Source organism: Cyanistes caeruleus, chromosome 5, assembly GCF_971803275.1.
Source record: "Cyanistes caeruleus chromosome 5, bCyaCae1.hap1.1, whole genome shotgun sequence".
In the NCBI taxonomy this organism is placed as follows: domain Eukaryota; kingdom Metazoa; phylum Chordata; class Aves; order Passeriformes; family Paridae; genus Cyanistes; species Cyanistes caeruleus.
In genome coordinates this window covers 11,776,190-11,793,634 of record NC_141705.1, presented here as the reverse complement: position 1 = coordinate 11,793,634, position 17,445 = coordinate 11,776,190, and the positions used below count along the sequence as shown (strand labels likewise).

At 37.7% G+C, this 17,445-nt stretch overlaps 1 protein-coding gene across 4 annotated transcripts in view; it reads left to right on the top strand.

Moving 5' to 3' along the window:
• Positions 1-17,445, top strand: part of SORCS2 (sortilin related VPS10 domain containing receptor 2) — a 568,270-nt gene that overhangs the window by 13,903 nt on the left and 536,922 nt on the right. For all 4 annotated transcript variants that reach the window (XM_086891222.1, XM_086891220.1, XM_086891217.1 and 1 more), the window contains exon 2: positions 1,334-1,588. The gene's annotated coding sequence lies outside the window, so the exon portion shown is untranslated. The remainder of the gene's footprint in view (positions 1-1,333; positions 1,589-17,445) is intronic.

The window sequence follows — 17,445 nt, the reverse complement described above, 5'->3', positions numbered from 1 at the left end:
GTATTTATATAAGTTGGCAACCTTATAGGCAAAATGTTGTGTTTATTCTCAGGTCAGATACAGCATAGACAAGAATGTAGTGCTGTGGCTAGCTGGGTGTAGTGATTTGGGTCACGCTGCAGTTTTGGGCACCTCAATATAAAAAGGCATTGAGCTATTAGGTAGTGAGCAAAAGAGGGCCATGAGGATGGTGAAGGGCCTTGGGGGGAAGCTGTGAGGAGTGGCTGTGGACACTTGGTCTGTTCAGCCTGGAGGAGACCGAGAGGAGACCTCACTGCTGTAACTGCTTCCCTCAGGACGGGAAGCAGAGGTGAAGGTAGCAATCTCTTCACTTTGGTGACTGGTGACAGGACTTGAGGAAATGTCATGAAGCTGAGTTGGGGGAGGTTTAGGTTGGATATCAGGAAAATGTTCTTCCCCCAGAGAGTGGCTGGACACTGGAACAGGATCCCCAGGGAAGGGGTCACAACACCAGCCTGACAGAGCTCAAGAAGCATTTGGACAATGCTCTCAGGCACAGGGTGTGACTCTTGGGGATGTCCTGTGTAGGGCCAGGAGCTGGACTCAATGATCCCTGTCAGTCTCTTCCAACTCAGCATATTCTATGATTCTATTAATTAAAGTCATCCCTACAGCCCTTGGTAATGGCAGCACCGTGTCAATGCTCTGCATTGTGCAGGTGCTCTCAAAGCATCTCCTGCAAAAGCCAGCCGAGACATCCAGCTTTGCATTGAAGGAAAGGAAGAATATTTGCTTATTTCTTCTACTTGCAAAGGTCTGGGGGCAGCAGCCTGTGGCAAGGCATAGGAACAAGACTGTAAATAATTGATAACTGAGACATTCTTCCTGCAGCCATGAATGTGAACCATTACCTGAAGTTCCATTTCACTCGTTCAGTGATACTTCAGTTTTTATTTTGAAGCAGAAGAACAACTTCCAGCATTACAGATACGCTCATTTAGTTCTGCAACTTTGCAGAGTGGCTTGTGATACATGTTGCCTACACCAGTGTAATGGGAATGAAAAGCACTTTTACTGTGAGTTAATAACACTGAACACTTCTGCCTTATTTTAAATAGCTGAAAATTATGCAGAGCTATGATCTGTAGGGTTTTGGGATCTTTCCACAGAAGGGAAAGGGACTTGTGCTAGCTGTATGATAACTAACATGTGAAATTTGTAATGGTGTATGGTATATACACAGTCTGCTTTTCTACAGCAGACATAATTTTGTTTTAAAGGCAGTATTTGCAAGTAATACAATTGAAATATTAGCTTCTGCATAAGAATTGCTCTACCCACTTTTTTTTTTTTTTTTTTTTTTTAATTTTAGTGTAAAGTTTTCTACCAAAACCTGCAATTTTGGTTTGAGCTAAAGGTGCACATTTGGACTCCTGTTTGAATCTGTGCTGAGCCTGTGCAGATGCTGATGAAGTGGGCAGACCTGCTACCCAGAAGGTGGGTAAAGGGACAGACACATTCTTCAACTGGAGGTTGGCATGGCTCATGCAGAGCATCGGATTGCTAAGTATGCAGTGTGGTGCAAAATCAGCCACTGTAGCCCCAGCTACAACAGGCATGGTTTAAGGTAAGCTTTGACTTTGTCCTGAGGAAATGAGGACTCACATATTCTCACTTCTTGGCTCTAATGCAAAAGGAGTAGTTCCAGCCAGGCAATGGCAACATGCAGCTCTAGGGAAATGACACTGCCTAAGGCAATGTTAGGGCAGTAACTGCTCCAGACAGCTGCTAAAAATCTAGTTTTCATTTGTTAGTTTTGTACCATAAAAATATACATATAAACTCTCATAAACTCAAAGAAGCAGATGTAAACTACACAGGTGTTAATCAGATTAGATGTAGCACAAGAATGCTATAATAGTCATGCATAATACTTCAAAATAGCCTTCATTAATCCCATTCAAGTCACAAAGAGATTTATGGGGATGAAAGGGTGGTACATAATAAAGATTAAGCCCCACTGTTTAAATCAACTTGGGCATTGGAAAGAATAAATGTCATGGAAAGTCAATAATATTTGGCTCCTGGGTGACCCATGTTATTTTAAATGTCATACTCTGTGCTAAATTGTGACTCATTTTGTACATGTTACTGACTTTTTTAATTATCTAGATTAGGCTAATGTGAATCAGCCTGTGAAAGGAACAGTCACTCCCTGGCCATCCATTTCTGATATTTTTATTCTTTACAATTGATACCCCTGCAAAGGGTCTAAGAGAAAAAGTAGTTCATAAACTGAAGGTTGACTGAAATGCCTAGTAAAGATCTTTAGCAAAGAAACCAAAGGTGTCAAATGCTGTGTGGATTCTGAGACAGAAGTGTTATGTAGAGAGGCAGACACACTCACAGCTCTTAAGTATAGTTTGGGTCTGAAAGAGGGTTTGGCATGTACTTGAAATTTTCCAGAAAATATTTTGCTGAAGTTGTGTTTATGTGAAAATAAACATGTTTAATTTATTGAAGTGAAAAGCACAGTGTTTTCCAGCTATTTCTGTCTCTTAACTGTCCTTAAGTGTCCTCCACATAATACAGATGGATTTGATTGTCAAATAGTTGTTAACTTTGAATTCCAGGTTATTTTCCAGAGGAAAGTTGCTTTATCTGGCTCTCTCAGAAGAAGTTCAGATTGCATATATGTCGGTCTCTACTCTTCCTTCATATTAGTCATGTACTCAGTGCAATCAATGGCTTAGTCTAACACATACTGAAAGCAGTAAGAGGTATTCTGTTGTTTAATAGGAGCTGGACTTCTGAAAGAAAAAAAAATCATCCTCTGAGATGAGAATTCAGTTTCCTTTCTGCATTCAGTTTCCTTTCTATATTTCCTGACTTTCTTTGTGACCGTGAGAGAGATTTTAGAGAAGTATCTGTAAGTCTAAAGAGAAGTTGAATAAGCAGAAATATCTTGTCTTGTTTTTGTTCTAGCCAGATAAATGCTTTATTATAGTGTTCTCCTATATGACACCATGGAAAAGATCTGGCAGTTTATAGCTGTTTCGATAATTGTATACTTTGGCTTCAAATAGCATTCCATGTGGAAAATCTGCACAGCAGGTGTCAGCTCAGGATATTCAGAATTCTTACTTCCTCTCTTGCCACATCAGACACAGGAAACATTGTAAGGATTTTGTAGTTTCATGTTCCACTGGGCTGTTTTTAATTCTAATTGCTTCTGTTACACATCCAATCAATTGTTCCACAGGTTTGTTAAATTAATGAGGTTCTACAAAAATGCAGGCAGGGGAACTATGTGAACTACCTGTGATGCAGGCTTGGTAGCATCTCTCAGACCTCAAAGAGATCATGAAGGAAGTCACGTTGAAAGCTACTTCCCAGCTATTTGAAGAGCAAGAAGATTGCTGAGAACAGCCCTGATTTACCAGGATAAATGATGCCTGACCAATTAATTGCTTTCTAGAATGAAATGAATGCTCTTTTGTAAAGGAATAGCCGTGAATGATGTTTACCTTGACAAGGCTTCTGACGTGATCTCCCACACCATCTTTGTAGCTAAGTTGGTGAGACATGAATTGGGTAGTTTTGAAAAATTGGACTGTTTGCTCAAAGAGACTCTTGTATGGTTTGGAATAAAACTGGCAGTTATTTATACAAGTGATATTCTTCAGCAATCAATGTCGGGGCTGATACTGTTCAACATCTTCATAGCTTTAGAGAATTATAGAATCATTTAGTTTGAGAAAGACTTGTAAGATCATCATATCCCACAGTTAAAGCAGCACACCCAAGTCCACCACTAAAACACATTCCTAAGCACTGCTTCTACATGTCTTTAAATACCCCTAGGGACAGTGACTTAACCCCTTCCCCAGGGCAGCCTGTTCCAATACATCCCTAGAGGGGCAACATGCATCCTCAGCAAGTTCATGAGTAATGCAAAACTGTGCATGTGGAAGGAAAGCAGTTAATAGGCTAGACTGGGGCAGAGCTTCCATACAGAGGGACCTCAACAAATGGGAGGAATGCGCTGGTAGAGCCCTCATAATGTTCGCAATACAAAGATAGTGTTCTGCCAAGGCAGATTAGTGCAGGCTGGGGGCCAACTGTCTAGAAAGTGATGCTGCAGAGAGACCTGGGGGGGTCCTAGTAGGCGATCATGAGTCCGCAGGAACATGTTTGGAGCAATGAAAGCCAGTTGCATACTGGGCACCATTGTCAAGTCTGTAGCCAGCAGGTCAAGTGGTGATTCCTCTCGGCTCATTATATACAAGACCCCATGTAGAGAACTGTTCAATTTAGACCTTTTCTGCAAGAGAAAGAGGAATAAACTGGAGCAGTCCAGCAGAGAGTTAAGATGGTTAGAGAATGGCAGAATAGGAAAATTGAGGCAGTGCAAGGAAAAGTTGGGAGCACTGTGGTCGTTTATGCTGGACAAAGTAAGGCTAAGGGAGAATCTAACTGCAGTCTTCCACTACCTCTAGGAGAGATAGAGGGAGAATGGAATTAGAAGTGCACAGAGGAAGGGCCATGTGTAATGGATACAAGTTTCTGCATAGGAATTCAAAGACACTAGCCAAATTTCTTAGATATGATATAGTTTATGTTACAGGGAGGGGAGAGTATTTAAGTACTGAAATAGATTATATCTGGAGAGGTTGTCCATCCATCTGGAGAGTCTCCATCCTTGCAGATACTGTAATTTGTTAAGTCTTTGGGCAACCCAGTTTCACTTTGGAATTTACCATGTTTTGAGGAAGAAGTTGATCTTAAGAGGTCTTTCTCAAACTGACTATTCCATAATTATCCTGCTCTTTAACAAGTCTTTACCTCTGGACATGATATCCTTCTGAAATATAGGAGAGGTATAAAATGGAGATGGGAAAGAAGTGTGGGGTTTGGAAGTTATTCTGTGCACTTTCACAGAAGCTGTTTTAGATCCTAGGTTAGTCCTTAGAGTCATCTGTCCTCCTGATTTCCACGGGTGTATCTATCCTTAGAAGTGTCACAGAGCTCAGGTAGTGCCTGAATAACAGCATGGTCCCACGTGGAAGCCTGAGCTGGCTTTTGGACTTCACCATATTGTCACCTTGATAATGTATAAAAGTCACTGTTTTGTTTTCCTCTGCCATTCTCTCCCTATTTAGACTGCAAACCTTTTGGCTCAGGAAGTGAATTTTAACTAGCTGTTCAGCATATAGCATGCCGAGGCCTCATATTGGGTAAGCCTCTAAGTAAAACAGCATCTGAAAGTGAACAATACTGTAAAAATGCAGAATATTGTAACTGGAATTTCTGTCTGACTCCATTGGTTGTTTAACACTGAGAGAAACTGAAAGTCCTCAGTGTTGTGCTGCTCCCAGAGAGAGACTTAAATTAGCTTGTATTATAAATGGAAGTGCTAGCAATGGTGACTGGAAACTGGGATTGAATTAGAGTAATGCAGAGTAAAGAGGCTGGAGAGCCTTGTTATAGTTAATGGGGCAAGACAGGGGAGAAGAATCTGTATTTGCTAATAAGACTCTGCTTGTATCTTGGCTCCCTCCCCTTTCCTCCTCCCAAAATAAAAATAAAAGGACTTTATTTGAAACTGAAATCCTTATGTTACTTGGTGGAAGACTTTCTGTGGCTTCTGTAGTGTTAATTCCTGGAGGGTACTGTGAACCCTTGACTTCCAATTAATGTTGATGTAAAGTGCTTACAGGATTTATGAGCCATAATTAACAAAAATAACTGATGTGGACTGCTGCCATAATCTGTTTAGATTATTTTGTAGCCAATTTTGCTGCCACTAGAATTGTTTCTGGCAAGGTACTGCAGCTTCCTTTGTTTCCTTTTCCAAAACAAGGAAATGGCTGATCTTGCCGTTTCCCTGCAGCTTCTTACAAAGGCAGCTGGCACAACTGTTGAAAGGAAGAGTTTAGAAAGCAGTGAATAGCTCTAGTTGTGTTGCCACCCATGAGGCCATAGCAGAGCAACCATAATACCCACTCCATGGGCAGGGGCATTGCTCCCTCATGGAAGAGCACTGTTACTACTTTCTCCTGGTCTGTGCAGCTGTGGGTGCCATCAGGACATAATGTGCTATTTCAGCAGTGTTAAATGCCTGAAGAGCCTCTCTTTGGTCCTACACAAATATCTGCCACAGCAATTTCTGACCATCGGGTAAGGGAAGTGTGAACTGTGTTTGCTGATTTCTTTACCTTTCCCAAACTGAAAGCCTCTGACAGCTCAGGATGGGCTGAAACTTTTAAAAATGTTAGTTCCCAGCAATTATTTTTCAGAATTCACCCTTCTCATTAGAACAACGACAGCAAGGATTCTTACCTACTGAGAGTATAAAGCTATGATTTAAATTACTGTGGAGATTATATTTCTAAAAAAAATACTATTTTTGGGTTTATATTAACTTATCCTTTGCTCAGTTTTGCTCTGATAGAACTCCTATGAACATACAACAGGTATGTTGAAACTCAGAAAGCTTTAAATTTTATTTTGTTACTGCCCCCTCTTGTCTCATTACTTCTTGTGAAGTTCCAAGATGTGATCTGTAAGTGATTTGTCATTATATGCAACTAGAAAGGTAATGTTGGTCTTGCAGAAAATCACAGGACTTGATGACAGGAGATTTGGGTTTTTTCAGCGTTGTTATCTTTGTGGCCTCCAGCAAGTCATTGGATTTTAGTGTCTCACAGTACCTATATGCGTCATTTGGCCCTGTCAAGTACAACAGAGACTCAGTATTTATGGAGAATGTTTAATGGACTGTTGTGTGAAAGTTAATTATATGATTTTGTAAGTCTCAACCCAAAATTTAGAGCTCACCCAGCTAGCACATGTCTGGTGCAAACATTGCTGTTCTCAGCTCTGTTGTTTGGAAACTGGATTAAAGTGTGTGCAAGGGAGGAGAACCAGCAACAGTGTCTGAAGTTTCTAAGGAGACACTGCACAGTGCAGCTTCTGCCTTTACGTGCAGCCACATTGCTGTCTGTAGTAACACTGTTTGTATGATGGGCAGTATCAGTATCTGAGTGGAGCCTCAGAAGAGGAACTCGAATCCTTCTGAAATTAATAGGCTAGAATTTGAGTATCTTGTCTAAATATCTAGGTGAGGAAAGGTCTCTTCCAATAGCAAATTTTCTGACAGAAAATTCTTGATGTGTGATAATCCTGGGAAAACTGATTAATGGTGTAATCCTGCACACAAAATAGATTTTGATGGCCAGCAGTAACCTCGTGTCTATATCAAAGATAACGGTCCTATTAGATAAAGGCTTTTTTTGGATGGTTCATTTTGTTGTAGATTATGATTACTGTTGTGCTTGGTGACACCTGACAAATAGCTAAGTAAAGAGAGACCATTCTAAAGCACCATCTATCATCTTAAATTTTTTGTTGAAACACATTTGTGATAATAGACTTTATTGTTTTGTTTGCTGAAAAGGAAGTATCTATGCACATAATTCTGTAAAATTCAATTTGACTTTTATTACTAGTATATTTTTATGTGATAAACAGAGGGAGATAAGGTGATAAAAGAGCCAGAAAAACCAGTTGAACTATACTGATCTCAAACTGTGTGCTGGAGTCATGGGTCCATTTAACTGCAGTATGAAGATTACTGAATACATTTTCTTCTGTCTGATGATTTTTAAGTAAGTCTTTAAAGTTTCTGTATTTTTAAGGATTTTGTAGTGTTTTTAAAATTATGCAGGGCTAATGGATTGCTTATAGCATGGAGAAAGCTGAGTAAAATTTTTTCCTTAGGCTTATGATTCTGGTACCTAGAAGCCTGTCCTTCCAGCTGATTGAAATTTGAATTGATAAAAATTTGACTTGAGAACAGATACTAGCCTTAATGTCCTTGACATATTCATACTCTACAAGGATAACACCTTACTCCTGTTTTTTGCAAATGCTCTAATTAATTTCAGTGGAACTTGTCACAAGAATCAAGAATTTTGATGGGTTTGGGGACTTTTAAATTGATTCCAAATTAGACAGTTAGACATGAGTACCATTCTAAGCTTTGACATCGAAAAGCGTAGCTCTGTGCTGCTAACCAGCTGCTATGTTCCACTCCATTGTTTGAGACTCCTCTGTCTCCCTTTAATTGTTTGATTAACTGGGAGGTTTTATTGGTGTCTGTCAAGGGCTTTGAAATCCACATATGAGTGGTGGTGTAAAAGTGAAAAGCTATTCTTTGTAAGTGCCATAAAAAGCAGGCATTGCTTGGAGTGTGGCCCATGGAGTTAGCCCCAGTCCCTCCCTTATCATTACTTGCCTTTATGAAAAAATAAATAAAACAATGAGGTATGACTGTGCTCATTAAAAACATATTTTATTATTAGGCATCCTATAAAGAACGTACTGTAATATCAATTTTTGGCTTCAGCAGTTTGGAAAAATGGAGCATCAAAGTGCATGAAAACCAATATGCACCAATGGTATAGTCATTGATTTTCATAGGACTATGGGAGTCAGAAATGGAAATTGATATTGCAGTGGTGACCTGGGTAATTGACCATTTAAGTGATTCAGGAGTAGTTCTGTAGGTAAGGGAAGAGATGCCCTTCTTTGGTGCCTGTTCCATATTAATGAGTTTCGTACTTAGTCTTTTCTGCTTGTTTCATTCAGAGTAGAGCTCTAAGTACCTTATCTTGACTTGAGAGTACTTGGCATCTTGCAGGATCAGGAACTGTGCTTGCTGAAGCTTGCTGCATTTAATTTAATTGTATCATTTTATTCACTGTTACTCACTCCATCTGTCCCAAAGGGAACATAGAGAAAGGAAAAGAGAAAGGAAAAAGTGCCAGTAAATTATAATAGCAGAAAGAAGGAACTAATTTTAAACTGCTTTGAAACATTTTTTCTGTAAGCAGTGTTGTCCTCCCAGGTGGCAAAGTGCTTAATATAGAGGAGAACTGCAATAAACTTTGGTTTTCTTCCAACAGCATAACATAATGTATTGATAACACCTGCTTATAAGCACTGTCTAAAATGGTTTTTTTTAGCCTAGGGAAATTGTCAAGTGGATAGGATGCAAAAAAACCCCACAGAAATCCATGTTGTGATCAGAAGTTATAGTAAGGATCATACATAGTGTAAATTAAAGACTTCATAGATAGTTGGGTAAAAAGAAGATAAGCAATTACAATCCAATAGGTTATTTATGATCATTGCTTTTAAGTAGAGATTAAATCTTCTAATGATATTGTCAGCCTTAGTATGTAAACCTTATATATAGAAATCTATACCATCTTTATAACATTGTACTCATTTAACCATTAAAAAAATATTTGTAAGTGGAACCTTATTGTAGGTGCAGCCCATATTTTGTGTCGTAGGTTTCCACCCTGCAGCATGCTGCTTGTTGTGCAGATCAATATTGTCTTATTGTTTCTGTGTATTCCCTCATCTACTTATTTGTAAGAAATGAGGATTTTTTTTTTTTTCAGATTAGTATCCCTTTGGTCCTGTGCAAATGTGTTTAAATTAAAACCTTTTAAATTAAACACACAAATATTATGAATGGCTTCCAAGAGATCAGTTTGGGAAATGTCAAAATGAATATTACCTGTTCTAAAACAGGAACATGCAGCCTCAATGTGAAGGGCTCCCATCTCACAGTGGTTGAAATTAGGATGTCATGTCTTGCTGCTTCAGACTCCCAGAAGGTCCAACAAGGTATATGCTGGAATATGGTCATGTTAGTTACCTTATACTGCAAGAAAATGTGTTTCTTCCTCTTTCTTGGTCTGTGTAATAATAAAAAATCAATTCTAGTAAGTTTTTTATTTATCAACCTGGCTTGTAATGATTAAGTAGAATGAAAAACAAGTAATTTAAAATAATTTTAAAAATTTAAGTTAGAATTATTTTCTTTTGAAAATACATCTTAAAACCCCCCCTACATTTAAAAAATGAGTACATAGTAAGTCACGATATTAGTAAAAAATACTTTCAGTTACTTTTTGGTTATTTTTATTACATAGAGGTTTATTATATTGTCAATATTTTCAATAGTCAAACCACTGCAGTAACTAAGTGTTTTAAACCATTGGTTACTGAGACTAGAATACAGGTTTATTTTTTTTTTTTCTTCAGATACAAAAAATGCTGCCTTATTTTGGACTGTTCAGATAGTTCAGGTCAATAATTATTTAATGCCAAGCTAAGAAATTTACCTGTCCTGAAAGAGCAGAAAAAGTTGATTTTCTCTCAAACTCTTGATACAGCAATCAGATCTACTAATTAAACACTTGATGACAACAGGAATAGAGAAAATCAGATTAGTTTTCTAATTTTAGATTAGGAATGCCTTCTTTATCAATTAGGAAGTTTTGTAGAGAAAATGTGTTGACATTTTTCTTTCAGTATACAGCAGATTGAAGATTTTTACTTTTCATAAAATAGCTTCAAATGCTGTGTTATGCATTTGGGATGAATCACGATTTATAATCCTAATTCATTTTGACAGAAGTTACAAAGAAGCAGACGCTTAACAAACGGGACAGATGCTGTTCACAAGAGTCTGACTCTTAAGACCTGAAGAGTCCAAACAATTGTGTATTACTCAATTAAGCTCTTAATTTATTTTTGTAAATAAAATAACAGTGCATACCAGCAATGAAAATTAACTAAGTAAAGAATACAGTTGCAAAATAAAAGTAACAATTATTTAAGGTTTTCTACATAGTAATTCAAATTATTATTAAAATCTGTGGCAGTCGGAATAGCTGCAAATTGTCAGTAGTTCAAAGGCAACAGCATAGTTTTCTTTACTTTTCAGACAGTCTCACTATTCAAAGATAGAAATTTCTGTGACAAGATGGGAAATAGAAGAAAGATTCAGTGGCAGGAGCCCGACAATTATGTTTTTAGTAATTCCTTAGTGGCACAAGGCTTACTCAGCAGTTAAAGCTGAATTGAAATGTTCTTCCCTATATTGAAATGCTAAGTTACTCTGTAGGAAATCCCATCCACTGCAGCATTATGTTCAGTTACATGGTGGTTAACCAGTCTGTGACTATGCATGGTCTCTTACTTTTTTTGGTATTTCTTCTTTCTCCTGGTAACACCTTCTCTGTATTTTTAACTGTAAGTACATAAAAATAAACTGACCACCATAAGGAAATTGAGCCAACAAAAGTAGCGCACCTTTGGATATGAACAACAATGAAGAAACAAAAACAAAAGCCCTTAGAAGAGCATTAATTTGGACTGAAAATGCTGAGCTGTGTGTAACACTTTTAAATTCTATGCTGTTACTTCAGATTGTTTCACAGTGGATTTAAATGGTTTGTGATGAATAAAATATTGATTGGTGGTTTTGGATGACAGATGCTTCTAAATCTGAACACACATAACTAATATGAAATTCAAATTCTGATCAAACAAAAAATTAATATGAATTTATTATTTTTTTGCTTTTAATAAGCACAGATGTCTTGCCAGTGGCTCAGGCGCTTTCAAGCATCACTGCATCAGTTTTTGTGGGCTCAGACATGAGGTTGTAGAGCTCTTTCTATGTATGTGCCTTGCATGCTGAATCAAACTGATGGATATTCAAGCATAACTGATGTTGCCTTTCTTGAATGGAGATTGTGGTCCTAATGTAAAAATCCTGGAACACTTTGCTTTTCAGGTACAATATGTATTTAGTAATTTAAGACTAGAAGGGTCCTGTCTCATGAGTGAATCCTGTCCTGGTCTTGCAGGCAGTTTGAACATATAATCCCCATAACAGGTTGATGCAGCTCTGGGCCTCTTACTGATTGACAATGGGTAAAAAATGAGAAAATTACTGATATTTGTTTTATCTTCTGCCAGGTTGCTGAAGATAGCTAATGCCCTAGTCTAAATGAATTATCACTTTAATGAACAATGAAGTATATGAACACAAGAATTGCCGTGTATGTCAAAATACTGTATCACTAGTCTGGTATCCCAGGTCTGACAATGGCCTGTTCCACAGTGAGACTTGAGAAACCCTTTTCTAAAATCGCAGTGACCTTCCTCTGAGAGAGGCGTTTTTGTAATGTAATCAGTGAGAAATCCACCCAAATATGACGTAAAATATTTTTTTTTTACTCTTTCTATAAAAACTGTGTGTTCATCCTGTTTATATAAATATTTACGATTTCCTTTTTATTTCAGAGAGAGAGACTTTCAGAGGTTAACTGACAATTTTTGTATTTAAAATACTTCTGCCTTTTACCTTTACTACTTTCCTGAGTGAAGGTATACCAAACCTTGGCTGACTGGGGCTATACCATTGATTATATATGTCCATCATATGTCTCTTCTTGTTGACATATTGCTGAAGCATTTATTTTCAAAGATAATAGAGGCAAGTAAGATTCTTAGAACTAAGTGCACTATTTCAGCTGAAAACATACTAATGACTAGAGTAAGATGGCATGCTAAAATATTTTTTATATCAATCCATTACAAAAAATGTCTCAGATCTCAAGAAATTGTTTTCCCCTCCTTCTCCCATAATCCTACACACTGTTTGCCTTTTTGTTTGCAGTTGCATGTTGATCAGAAGCTTTTGTGTTCAGTCTGTTTACAGCAGTGCTCCTGTCTCTTTCCTGAAAGCTTCTAATTAATTTAGAATTTATCATGTCTAATTAATTCAGATAGGATTAATGTATAGTGAACTGTGTTTAGATTAAAACCCTCACGTGTTGGATTGCTGAGTGGACTGGTGAAAGCATTCAAGGCCATGCAGTTCTAAGCCATTTTGATATAGTAATGAACAAAAATTTTCACCAATGGGAACAGAATTTGTAGTGGTATCATCATGGCAATTTTTTCCTAATTGATATGTTTTTAGGAAATCTTCACCAAGAGGCCAAGGCTGGCATGAACAAGAGCCTGTGCAGGTATCTTTGAATGGTGGGCCAGGAGTGAGAAAACTGACATGGATGCTCGCTCTGCATTGTTGGTTCTAAAAATCAGTAATGGGGAAGGGCAGAGGAATATTGTTTTGGTTTTTTTTTGTCAGCCTGGGACTTAAACATATTTCTGTCCTTCCCAAAGAGATGTCCTGACTGTGTTTTCATAGAAATCATAGAATCCTAGAATGGTTTGTGTTGGAAGGAATGGTAAAGATCATCTCATTCCAACCCCCCTGCCATGGGCAGGGACTCCTTCCACTAGACTGGGTTGCTCAGAGCCCCATCTACCCTGGTTGCCTTGAACACTTTAAGGGGTGGGGAATTCTCTGGGCAACCTGTGCCAGTGTCTCACCACCCTCACAGTAAAGGTTTTTTCCTAATACCTAATCTAAACTTTGTCTCTTTCTGCTTAAGGCTACTTCCCCTTGTGCTATCACTTCATGCCCTTGTCAAAAGTGCCTCTCCAGCTCTGTTAAAGGCCCCCTTAAGTACTGGGAGGTGCTGTAAGGTCTCCTGGGAACCTTGTCTTCTCCAGGCTGAACAACCCCAGCTTTCTTAGCCTGTCTTGATAGCAGAGGTGCTCCAGCCCTCTGAGCATCTTCATTGCCCTTCTCTAGATAGGTTCCAATACATCAATGCCCCTTGGGTCAATGAGTCAGATAAATACATTATGTCATTCTCTTAACAGCCTGAGCAAACTCATCTAAAGATGGGCTGGTGACCACAGCCATGGCCAAGGGATCCAGCAGGGATAACATATCCTGATTAGGAAGCAACAGTGCCTGAGAGCTGTAGCTTCATTAGCTTCAATTAGCATGAATAAGCAACGTGCTGAGATATGTCCAAGAGTGCAGGATGAGAAAAATCTGAAGAAAATTGCATCCTTTTCCCTCAAAACACTTAAAGTGCACAATAAAAGTGTCTGTGCAGGAGCAATAGTGTATTACCTGGTTGAGTCCTGATGTGTATATAAATATGAAAATCTCATTTCATGGCAAGAATATACACAGTGTGTTCAAGGAGTGAAAGGACACAATACATTGGGTACACAAATTAACAATATATGAATAGATACATATCATTTTAGATTGATACAGAGAGTAGATATATGGTAGATAGATATATCTAGTATATGCACATATATATTAGACACAGGAATAAAATAAAAAATAAAATAAAAATATTTTTGAATAGTAGTATACATCTGTCATGTTATTAATTGCACACATTTTATCTAAACAGCTGGATGATGTGATGGAAAAAAAAATAATTATTGTTTCCCAAACTTTCAAGTGCACAACAATTAAAAAATCTAAGGATTTATTATATACTTTCTGTGATTATAAAAGAATCTTCACCTAATGCATGAGTCAGCCTGTCATGATGGGTCTTACTATTGATCATCAGTTGTTACTTAGAAATTCAGCATTCATCCCCGGTGTCCCCTCCTTGTGGCAGTCAATCCCTGCAAGACCCATCTCAGATACACGCACATGACTCTGTCTTGGTACGGAGCTGTTCAGGACTCTGGCCCTGATCACCACTATCAATAATGTCTACCTTACTCAGAGGAGCTGGAGAGGACCAGGGCTTTTCTCTGTTTAATGCTGCATGAGGCTGCTAGCAAAGTTTCTGGCTTCTACAGTCTAAGGTTGAAGTGGAGAAACATAAAAACATCCAAAAGTAGTGACCATTCCCTGTATAAAGTACACATATGTGTGTATCTGGGCACACATTTTTGCTAGAGTAAGTAAAGAAACCAACCATTTAACTTAATTAGATGTTAGCTCATTTCATCTAGGCATCATGGCAGAGGTGGATAATGATAAAAATCTCTGTATCAGGTAAATAAATTTTGAAGTGCTGAACTACTGATACTGAAAGAGATCTCCTGAGGTTAGAAGTGTCATTCCCTTGTCCCAGTCTTCTCTGGGTTTGAGTGCACAGAGAGACCTGGCTACACTGACAGACCTCATACAACACAAACTGGGATTTGTTCTTTCAGTGCTCCTAACTTCAGGTACCTGTTCACCTTCTGTACTCTGTTTATAATTAATTATTTGCATATTAATTATGCAAAGCACAGGTGCCCAAACTGGTGATTTTTCATGACACTGGAAGATTGATTTACTATACTGAATTGATACTGAAATGAAACAAAATACAGCTGTCTTTCTGCATTTCTCCTCCTTACATTGTTTCTGTAGCTGGTGCATTATCAGTCAGCTAGTACAGTTTTGTTTGTCTTGTTTTTTGCCAGTTTGTCTTCAGATTGGCTCATAATACATAATACAGCAAATGCTGTAGTTACAGTTTCTAGTGAGATATTTTAAAATTCTAATTCAGTTTTGCTGCTGCTCAATATGTCTGCAAACTGTCAGATTGATCATAGCATTCACATCACTCAGTGGTCTTCTGTGTAAGGACATTGCAGCACTTGAGCAGCTTTCATGCTTTCAGACTACTCATTGGCTGATATACATTCTGCATGGTACTCAGAATTCGCCAGCATTTTTAAAAGAAGGAAATAAAAATATTATGAGAAATTAATTTTTATTTCTATTTTGTTTATTACTTCCTCTTTTGTGATTATAAATTACAGAATCTACTATTCATTATATCAAGGAATGGGGATTTTAAGAAATGTTCATCTGCAGATTATAGGAAATTTTTTCTTATTTTAAATGCATTTTCAGGTGGGTTTATTTTGGTTGTTTGGTTTTTTGGTTTTTTTTTTTTGTTGGTTTGTTTGTTTGTTTTTGTGGAATGTGAGTTTTTTATGACTTTTGTCTTTTCCTTGTCATGGAGTGTGAAGATCTCAAGGTCTTATAGACTATATTTCCACAGTGTACCTCCAATAAAGCTGGTTTTGATTTCAGTGGGTGCCATTGCAACAAGAATTGTCCCTCTGGTTTTAAAACTGCTGAAAATAATTAGCTTTTATTCAGAGATTTGAAAGTCAAGAGAATGCTACAAATTGACCTAAGAAGAATGCCAGTACCAGATGGAGCCATAATGTGAAAGAAGGGATGCTGCTGGGTACATCTGACCAGTATTATGTGCTCTTCCTGGTCCACTGCTTTCCTTGTACCCACAGTACTTTGTGAAGTGCAGGGACAGAGAATGGAGTGAAGCACCACGACTTTCCTCCACAACTACTGTCACAACAGCAAGAAGCTCCTTCATTTAGGGTCAGATTCTGACATATGAGAAATAATCCTTCCACCCCTGCTCCTTTTTCTTTTTAATTGCAGCTATATCTACTCTTATTTTCTAGACAGTGGTATGTTCTTGCAGATGGATGTTCCACTTGTGGTTTTAGCTTCCTTTGTCCTTTAAGCAGCATCAATAAGTTTTTTTGAGTAATTTAGTGACAATAAATAACAGCCTTTTTGCTAGGGAAAGACACAGCCAGGTCTGGTTTCACCAATAGTTATGCTTAAATCACCAGAATTTGAAAGGTAGTAGTAATATTTGAAAGGAAGTATAATATTCCTGCATGTTTTCTGAAAACAGGTTGGCTGGTGAGGCAGGTGTAACCCGTTTGTGTTGGAATAGCTTTGATTCAAATGTGTTCAGGCATCAGTGTCAATCCATCCTGAGTTTTCTTAATGCTAGTAGCTGTTGAAGTACATATTTTAAATCAGAGGAGCTCACTAAAACATGGTTTATGTTGATTGTAGTTTATAATTGGAAGGCTTTGTCTAGGAAAAACTGGGCTTTCTGACACTGTGCAGTTGTTTAAACTGGACAACCTTTTGAATATGCAAGGAATAATTGTTGAAATTGTAAATGTTCTCAATTCCCTTAAAAACTATTGAAAAAAATATTCTAATTTATTTATTTGTAATTGTGAGTTTCTATTGCAAGAAGCTGAAGGCAGATATTTCAGCCTCCCTAAGACTCCTGTGCTTATCACCTCCCACGTATTTTAAGAGCATACTTTTAGATACAACACTCAGATCCTTTTGTTAGATCATTTTTCAAACTCACAGAAATCAGGTACATCATGATGCTTTCAGAATGTAAATATTTAATACAGACTTTTTGCAGGAGATGGAACCATATTGATCCTGTGTTCTGAATCTTTACAACTTTGTCATTTTTCTGACTGAAATTTGAAATATCCTTTCTGGGGTTTGGTGTACTCTTTCAATTTGTGCTGAACAACCTGACAAAACCTCAAACTGTTAAGACTTTAATTGTGTAATTCAGTTTCTCAGCTTTATTGGAACAGTGTGTTTTGGTTCATTATTGAAATAGACTGCACTCCATAACTAAACTGTAAGCTGAGAGTCTAAGTGTGAATGAAAAATTTTGAACTTCATACACAGAAGGTATAATTCAAACAACAAAGCAGATATTTTTCAGAATGAGTAGTCATTAAATAGAGTAAAATCAAAGCTTCCAACATGTTTTCTATGTTGAGATTGTAAGTTAGTATAATAAAAATTTTACTAAAGAGAATTAAGTGAAGTAATATGCAGACCATAAGTAACAGAACATTCACTATGACACAAGTGATGAGAGGGCACTTGATTATAGTTGAATCTGCTGTCTTTTT